This window comes from Hippocampus bargibanti, linkage group LG16, assembly GCF_051943395.1.
Source record: "Hippocampus bargibanti isolate YZ-2025 linkage group LG16, ASM5194339v1, whole genome shotgun sequence".
Classification (NCBI taxonomy): domain Eukaryota; kingdom Metazoa; phylum Chordata; class Actinopteri; order Syngnathiformes; family Syngnathidae; genus Hippocampus; species Hippocampus bargibanti.
In genome coordinates this window covers 17768908-17778695 of record NC_142749.1, presented here as the reverse complement: position 1 = coordinate 17778695, position 9788 = coordinate 17768908, and the positions used below count along the sequence as shown (strand labels likewise).

General features: G+C 38.4%; 1 long non-coding RNA gene across 1 annotated transcript in view; it reads left to right on the top strand.

Moving 5' to 3' along the window:
• The first annotated feature begins 1532 nt into the window (after positions 1-1532).
• LOC148886834 (uncharacterized) overlaps positions 1533-9788 on the top strand; it is a 28082-nt gene continuing 19826 nt past the window's right edge. Inside the window, exons 1-3 of the long non-coding RNA XR_016117756.1 lie at positions 1533-1639; positions 4406-4603; positions 7232-7414. This is a non-coding gene — a long non-coding RNA (uncharacterized LOC148886834). The remainder of the gene's footprint in view (positions 1640-4405; positions 4604-7231; positions 7415-9788) is intronic.

Here is a 9788-nt window from a genome sequence, read left to right as displayed (position 1 = left end):
ATTGATGGATATAGATATAGATATATAGATAGATATATTTATAGATAGATATAGATAAATACAGATATAAATACAAATATAGATATAGATAGATATATACAGATATAGATATATATATATAGATAGATACAGATATAGATAGATATCGATAGATTTGGATAGATTTAGATAGATCTGGATAAATATAGATGTAGATTTTAGGCAAAAAATATATATAAAGTATAGAATTAAAATAAAATAAAACAATATACTGTATGATATAGATATATAGATATAGATATAGATATATATAGATTTAGGTAAATATACATAAAAAAGATATAGATATAGATAAATATAGATTTAGATATAGACACATACATAGATAAAGATTTTACAGCGATTTTAGAAAAAACAAATAAAGTATATCATTAAAAAAATCAAACAATATACTGCATGATGTTCAAATAAAATGTCAATATGGGAAAAAAAATAATAAAGAAGGACTGTGTGAAGTTTTCTGGAAAAATTCCTCAACAGCCTAATCGTAATGAGCGCAGTGAATAACGAGCCTCCCCACCGCTTCGGTAATTAGCCTCATTAGGGAAGCTCTCAAAGTACTTCTATTAGCTTAATTAGCACACACGCGCCCCCCCAAGTCCCCGTAGATGAGGCCGGAAGCTAACCCGGACAAAATAATACGGATAGTTTTTTTTAAAAAGCATTAAATGTACAAATATTTCCAAAGGGAATAATCAATTATGTCAAACGCATATTAAAATATGGATAGACGTCACTGTACGGGCAATTGTATGGGCACCTTTCATTCATTCGCATTACTCAACTCAAGTGTATTTATAATAATAATAATAATAATACATTTCATTTATCAGCGCCTTTCAAAACTCTCAAGGTCACTTTACAATCACTGGATAAGTTTTTTCTGTGGTTGAGCAGCGGCAGCCACGTGCATCAGCGTTCACTCAACCCGGAAGTAACTCAAATGGATAGAAAGTGAGCTAGCTAAGAGATAGCTAATAATAATAATAATAATAATAATAATAATAATAATAATAATAATAATAATAATAATAATACATTTCATTTACAAGTGCTGTTCAACATAATGACAAAAAGATCATAAAATGATCATCATAACTAAAAAAAAGTGTATTTCAAATTCAACTTTCTGATATTAGCTACCCTTTAGCAGAGTTAGCGCATCTTTACATTTGTTCACATAACTTTGGTGGCTAACATGAGGGATATCCCATTTGTATTCGCTTTAAAAAAAAGGAGTATATACTTCCAAAAAGGGTTTTGAATGAAAAAAATATATATTATGTAGTCCTAAAAATCAATATTCTGTGGGTCCTGCAATTTGAGTGACAATGACAATGACAAAAAAAAACCGGCACTGGAACGGACACCTAAAACATTATCACCGTTGAATTGGGGCACTTCAAGTGGAATTGAAATATCGTCACTTCCCTGCAGCGTTTTTTCACCGAGCCGGGGGCTTCATTAGAGACATCTGGAGGCCGACCCCGGCAGCCCGGGGGCACTCTGGGGGGGGAAGGACCCGCCGCCCATCTTTTGGCTAGAGATGGACCACCCCCCCATCCCAGGGGGACCAACCTCCTGCTTCTCCGACGGACCAGTGAGTTGGGGTTGGGGGGCCTCAACAGCATTTCCCCTTTGAACATCCTCCTTCTGTCTCTTCTCTTCTTCCTCTGCGGACCCTAATGAATGATTCATTGAACCCCGCCACCACCTCCGCTACCACCACCGCCGCCGCCGCCACCGCTACCACCCAACTTCGGCAACAAAAGGGGAGCAACAAACGCCCCCCCCCCCCCCTCAACAACCCCTCGATTCGCAACGCCCGGCCAATTAAAGGCAGTGTTTGACAAATGATTTTACACAGGCGCGGTATGTTGACTTGCCTAATGAGGGGAAGATGGAGGAAAAAATGAGTAGAGGGGTAAGGGGGGGGTGGAATGGGGGTGTTAGGATAAAAAAAAAAATCTATTACGAACCTTTATGGTCTGAGAAGAAGCGTTTCATCGAACGGCGGTAATTGGGAGAAGGGGGGGGGGGGGGTGACGCCAAAGCGCTAATTGCCTTGACGCAACCAAATGTCTTTGGTAAGAAAATGGCAGGCAAATCTCCAGACGCCTCGTTTTTCAAAGTCTCGGGGTCCTTGTGAGGAAAGCGCCTTTTTTTTTTTTTTTTTTGGGGGGATTGGTCTAAAAAAAATAGAACATGGCCGACAAGGAAGATGGTGGATGAGGGTAAAACAAACAAAAAAAAAAACACTCGCTGCCTGTCTCTCCCCACTCAGCATGAGATCAGCTTGATGAATATTTCACGTAATTATGAAACGCACACACACACACATTTCTGTTTCAATGATTTTGTGAGGTCCGGATAAGGAGTGAGGACCACCATTGCTGATAAGTTTAGAGAAGAACTAGTGTTCCATTTGAACACTAAATGTCAGCCCATTTCCCACTTCAACTTGTTTCAAAACAAAGAAATAAAAAGTGGACTTGAAACTGAAATAACAGCAGGAGCGAGGACTCTGAATGGGTACATTCAAAGTCCTCACCCCTGTAGTGAATTTGGTTAAAATATCGTTTTACTTTTTGTGCTATGAACTTTTTCATCTCATTAACCACGCACACACAAACATAAACACACACACAGTGAGTAAAAAAAATGTGTGTATCCAAGTGAAATGAAAATACACACCAAAAAATTTTGGGTGAATTTGTGATGACCTTTCTGAAACTTTAACAGATGCGTATATAGACCCTCTAGAAGCCTTTAGAATGAAACACTAGGCCAAAAGGTCCTCACTTGTCCAAAATGTCCTCACGAAACATAGTATAAAAAATTACTGGTCCTCACAAGACTAGTCATACAAACACACAAAGTAAAAGACCACATGGTGGTCTGATGATGCGAGTCAAAACGTATGGCGCTGCCTTGGCCTTGAACATACACAACGTACGCTAAAAGTATCATGAAATATTCACACGTAAAAAGCCCGCCGTCCCCGTGAAAAAACGAGTTAGTCCCCTGAAGGTTGGAGTTGACGCTAAACTCGCCTCCCCCTTCCCATTGTCGGACCCTCGCTGGTTTTTATCTTGACGTTCCATCGCTTTTTGTTAGCAATTTGAGCGGATTTTGACAAATCTGGATATGACCAAAGTAGTGCGTTGGCGGCCATTTTATTGACAATGGCTGCCAATGACGATATGTATGCAGTCGGGATCAGGTCGCTGGTACTGTGGTTTGATAGATAAATGCATCAATAAATAAACAAGCAAATAAATAAATAAATAAATAAATAAATGAATACATGAATACACAAATAAATAATAATAATAATACATTTCATTTATAAGCGCCTTTCAAAACTCTCAAGGACACTTTACAGTCACAGGGGTATTTTTCTCTGCGGGTGAGCAGCGGCAGCAACCCGCGCCAGCATTCACTAATCTAATTAATTTACTAATACACGTTGATATATAAATAAATAATAAATACATGAATACACAAATAAATAAACTAATTAATTAATTAATACACATGTGGATAAATAAATAAATAAATAAATGAGTGAATTAAGGATAAATACACCAATAAATAAATAAATAAATAAAAATGAATAAATACTTACGTAAATAACTAGATAGCTTGGTAGATAAATTCATACATTAATAAATAAATACATAAATATTGAGGTAAAAAATACATACATAAATCACTTTGCTGCTGTGAAATGTAAATTTCTCCACTGTGAGACTAATAAAGGCATATCCAATATCCAATATCCAATAAATAGATATGTGCGCAAATAAATAAATGGGTGTATTGATCAATCAATAAATAAATAAATGAACATATGAATACAGAAATAAATACATAAATTAATACATATGTGGGTAAATAAATAAATATGTATGTAAATAACTAAATGAATAAATATTTTTTTAAAAAAATGGGTGGATTGATAGATAAATACATAAATTAATGAACGAATAAATGAACAAATAAATAATAAATAATACATAATAAATAAACAAATACATACATACATACATACATACATATGTAGGTGAACATGTAAATAAATATGTCTGTAAAAAAAAAAATAAATACATGAGAAAACAGATAACAAATAAATAAATACATAAATAGGTAGCTTGGTAGATAAATGCATGAATAAATAGATACATACATATTTAGGAAAACAAATACATAAATATATATGTGCACAAATAAATAAATGGGTTGATTGATCAATCAATAAATAAATGAATAAATTGCGAAATAAAATAAATACATTGCAAAATAAAATGACTAAATTGCCAAATCAAATAAATAAATGCATCGTTTTCTTGTTCCATCTTGGCAGACGCTTGGCAGGAACATCTGAGCGACTGCGGAGACGCCAAACGTCTGGCCGAAGACGCTTTGGCCGTGCCGGGCCAAGTGGCAACACTTCAACTCAACTGCTCTCCGACTTCATCACAATGCCAACACTCAATGCCTCAACTTCTCACAGACGTCGCACCAAACAACCAACAACCAAAACCACGCCTTCAAAATAAAAGTAAGACTCATCAAAGTCCTTCATTTGTTTCGATATGACATCTATTTACTCTCTATTAGCTATCTAGTTGGCTATCGAGCTATTTATCTATGAGCTATATAGCTATCTGGCTGGCTATCTGTCTAGCTATCTATTAGCTATCTATTAGCTAATCTAGCCAGCTATCTATATAGCTAGCTGAATACTTAGCTGGATGGCTACCTATAATAATAATAATACATTTCATTTATAAGTGCCTTTCAAAACTCTCAAGGTCACTTTACAGACCTCCAGATCGTTTTTTTCTGCGGGTGAGCAGCGGTGGCCACACGCACCAGCGTTCACTCAACCCGGAAGTAACTGAAATAGATAGAAAGCTAGCTAATAGATAGCCAGCTAGACATCTAGCTTACTAGCTAGATAGCTGTATAGCTAATAAATAGCCAGCTACGCAGCTAGCTAGCCAGATAGCTAATAGATAGCAAATAGATACCTTGCAGGCTATCTATCTGGCTAGCTACCTAGCTAGTTATCTTTTTGTTGTTTATTAGCTATCTAGTTGGTTATTTAGCTAGCTATCTATGGACTATATAGCTATCTGGCTGGCCGGCTATCTATCTAGCTATCTATTAGCTATTGGTTAGCTAGCTGGCTTGCTATCTAGCTAGCTATTTATGAGCTATGTAGCTATCTGCCTGGCTGGCCATTTATCTATCTATCTATATATAGCTATGTAGATAGCTATTGGCTATCTATCTGGCTCGGTATCTAGCTGGTTAGCTATTAGCTATATATTAGCTATGTAGCTAGCCATTGGCTATCTATCTGGCTCAGTATATAGCTGGTTATATATTAGCTATATATTAGCTAACTTTATATCTATTTGAGTTACTTCCGGGTTGAGTGAACGCTGGCGCGTGTGGCTGCCGCTGCTCACCCACAGAAAAACTTATCCCGTGACCGTAAAGTGACCTTGAGAGTTTTGAAAGGCGCTTAGAAATGAAATGTATGATATGATGACATGTTGTTTATTTATTTTTTTGATCAGCGATTATCCAGGATAAATAATTAACGGTACTAAAACGTTAATCGCTCCTAAAAAGTTAATCGCGGGGGCGCTGCCTGTTAACAAAAAATAAAAATAAATTGACGGGCCCTTTTTGGGTCTAATTGGTACTTAAATGCCGGCGTGGATGCTAACTGTTGCTATCATAAGAAATTGATGAATTAACCGAGAGCGGGAGAGCCTTGTGAATCTTTTAAGAGGATAACTTACTTGGGCAAAACAGCTGTTTATGCATTATTTGTGCGCCGGGCCATTTACCGCCGTTTAAGGATGAAAAGCGCCGCTTTCACGCCACGTGCAGGACTTGCCCGCGGGGGACGCAATTTTTTATTTTTTTTCGGGAGGGACCGTCCGTCCGTCCGTCCGACCGACCGACCGACCATCCGTCCGTCCTTCGCCAGGATGAAAAATTTATCGGTTTTCGTTTTTATCCAGACTGGGGAGATGTCGGCCTGTCAGTCTAAGAGCCGTCGTTTAAAGCGACAAAAAGGCCAGAAGGGGATTCGGGCGAGATGATGGGCGGGGCTAAAATGGCGTCCAAGGTCTAACGCGGGATTTTCTTATTTTACTGTAATAATAATAATCCATTTCATTTCTAAGCGCCTTTCAAAACGCTCATGATCACTTAACAGTCATAGAATAAGTTTTTTTTTTCCTTTGGGTGAGCAGCGGCAGCCACACGCGCCAGCGTTCACTCAACCAGGAAGTAACTCAAATGGATAGTAAGCTAGCTAGTAGCACGTTTAATCAGTACAGTGTCATTGCTTTGCTTTTATTTTTAGATTTGCATTGATCGCTGATAGCTACCTAGCCAGCTAGATAGCTAGATAGCTAAATGATAGTTATCTAGATAGCTAGTGAGCCAGCTAGACAGCGAACAGATAGCTAATAGATAGCACATAGATAGTTAGGTAGCTTATTAGGTAATAATACATTTCATTTCTAAGCACCTTTCAAAACTCTCAAGGTCACTTTACAGTCACAGGATATGTTTTTCTGTGGGTGAGTAGCGGCAGCCACGCGCCAGTGTTCACTAAACGCGGAAGTAACTCAAACAGATAGAAAGCTAGTCAGTTAATAGATAGCTAATATATAGCCAACTAGACAGCCAGATAGCTAGTTAGCTAGCCATATAACTCATAGATAGCCAGCTAGGTAACTAGCTATATAACGAGCTAGGTAGCCAGCTAAATAGACAGCGAGCCAACCAGATAGCTAATAGATGTAAAGTGTCCTTGAAAGCTTTGAAATGTAGTTTTGAAAGGTGCTTATAAATGAAATGTATTATTATTATAATTACTATTATTAAAACTCAAGATTTTGTGGGTCCTGGAATTTGAGTGAAAATGACAAAAACCCTGGCACATTTTTTTGCCGCATTATCTGGCAATGAATGAGTTAAAAAGAACAAACGTTCAACCTTACCTGATGTCTATGCGCTGATAAGATCATAAATCCAAGCAATTTTTTTTGGTCTCGGCTCTTAAATTTCACACATTTATGAATGAAATTAACGTTAGCATTAGCATAATCCGTCCCTCCAGCTCACTTAATCAAACATGGTGTGTGTGTGTTTCCTGCAGGTGTGCCTTTGTTCCCCGCTGCTGTCACCTGTCCTCTCCTTCGCTGTCATCCCAGAAACTTGTTGCCGCGGCAACTGCCTCAGGCGCTAGACACGTCGCCGAATGTCAAGCTAGCGGCTGATGCTGATGCTTCCCGACGGCCTCTTTTTGTCACCCGTTTGTTCACCTAAAGCGACCGTGACGGTACGTCATACGGAGACACTTGACAAACACACACACACACACACACACACACACACACACACACACACACACACACACACACACACACACACACACACACACACATTTAAACACACACACACCTTTTTGAAATATGCTACTCGGTATGTCGCAAGCTAGCTAGTTGACAGTTACTTTAAGCTAGGTACGCGCTATCGAGCGGACATCAGAATGATGAAGATTTACAGTTGGATACGTACGTGAATAACTCAAATCGATATAAAGCTAGCTAGCTAGCTAATAGCTAGTTAATAGATAGCCAGCTAGATCGCTAGCTAGTTAGATAGCTAATAGCTAGCTTGAAGGCTAATCCAATCCGAGATGGACCATCACTTGAGATGGCTATCTAGCTGGCTATCTGGCTGGCTACCTAGCTATCTGGCTGGCTACATAGCTAGCTATCTAGCTGGCTACCTAGCTAGCTAGCTATTTGCTATATATTAGCTATCTAACTGGCTAGCTAGCTATCTATGAGTTATCTATTAGCGAGCTAGCTAGCTAACTTTCTATCAAATTGTGTTATTCCGGGTTGAGTGAACGCTGGCACATATGGCTGCCGCTGCTCACCCACAGAAAAACTGACAACAAAGACAAGTAGAGATGTTTGCTTCCAGTTTACTGTCACTTCAATTTTCAACACATTTCAATTCTGACTTTTTATATTTATGATATTTTTTTTGCATTTTCATCCATTATTTTATATATCTATATCACTCTTTGTGTACCAAGCGTGACAGTTTTACTGCTATCTAGCTATTTATTAGACGACTAGCTATATAGCTAGATAGCTATTAGCTAGCTATGTCGCTAATAGCTAGATAGCTATTGGCTCTATAGATAGCTGTCTATTAGCTATTTATTAGCTAGCTAGCTATTAGCTATATAGCTTTCTATCTATTAGCAATTTAGCTAGATAGCTATTAGCTAGCTATATCGCTAATAGCTAGCTAGCTATTGGCTCTATAGGTAGCTATCTATTATCTAGCTAGCTCGCTTTCTACCAATTTGAGTTACCTCCGGGTTGAGTGAACGCTGGCGCATATGGCTGCCGCTGCTCACCCACAGAAAAACTGATCCTGTGACTGTAAAGTGACCTTGAGAGTTTTGTAAGACGCTTACAAATGAAATGTATTATTATTATTATGATTATTATATTGTAAAGACGTGGTGTACAAGTAGGTTGCTAAGTACGTAGCGAGCTAGCTGCTAACTCAAAGACGTCAATATGCACCACAGCGCTTCCTCTCTTAAAATGATGTACAGAGAGAGTCGCGGATAGAGATGTGATGATTATAGAAGATATATTCCTCCGCGTTTAAGTGGAAGATGGTGGAATGGCGTCGGGGAGGGAAGGAGGCGCTAGAATGCTAATGTGCGGAAATGCTAATGTCAGAGGAAAGGTACGCTTCTCATCAACCTTTGGTCACCTGTCCGCTTTGAATATTCTTATTGGCGCTCATGTATTAGTAATGAGAGTTGAAAAGTAAGTCAAATTTAACCTTCAGCGTAACTGCCCCAAACGATGAATATTAACCAGGGGCCATTATGTGTACCTGATCTGAAAGATTCTTAACCCCCCCCCCCCCCCCGCCTGACAACCGTTTGCTAGCCTGCCTCGGAGAAAATGGCCGTTGCGTCGCTCGTACTGTAGGGGGCGCTGATTATTTATTTATTGCATTGGATTGGATTGGATTAGCCTTTATTAGCTTCGCAGTGGTGAAATTGACATTTGACGGCCGCAAAGTGATGAAGGAAAGGAAGTAGTAAAAAAAAAACAAAATACAGGAGCTGCTGTAAAGGCAGCCATTCTCGCGGCGCCATTTTGAAGTCCAAACAACAACAAAAAAACAAATAATAATAATACATTTCATTTCTAAGCGCTTTTCAAAACTCTCAAGGTCACTTTACAGTCACAGGATAGGTTTTTCTGTGGGTGAGCAGCGGCAGCCACATGCGCCAGCGTTCACTAAACCCCAAAGTAACTCAAATAGATAGAAATCTAGCTAGCTAGCTAAAGGATAGCAAATAAATAGTTAATAAATAGCCAGATAGCCAACAGCTAGCCAGCTAGACAGCCTACAGCCAGCCAGCTTGACAGCTAATGGTTAGCCAGCTAGCTAATGGATAGCTAATAAATAGCTAATAGATAGCCAACAGCTAGCCAGCTAGACACAAAATAACAACTAATATGACAACACAAAACACAGTCATTCAATAATAATAATAATAATAATAATAATAATAATAATAATAATAATAATACATTTCATTTATAAGCGCCTTTCAAAACTCTTAATGTCATTTAACAGTCACAGGATACATTTTTCTGTGGGTG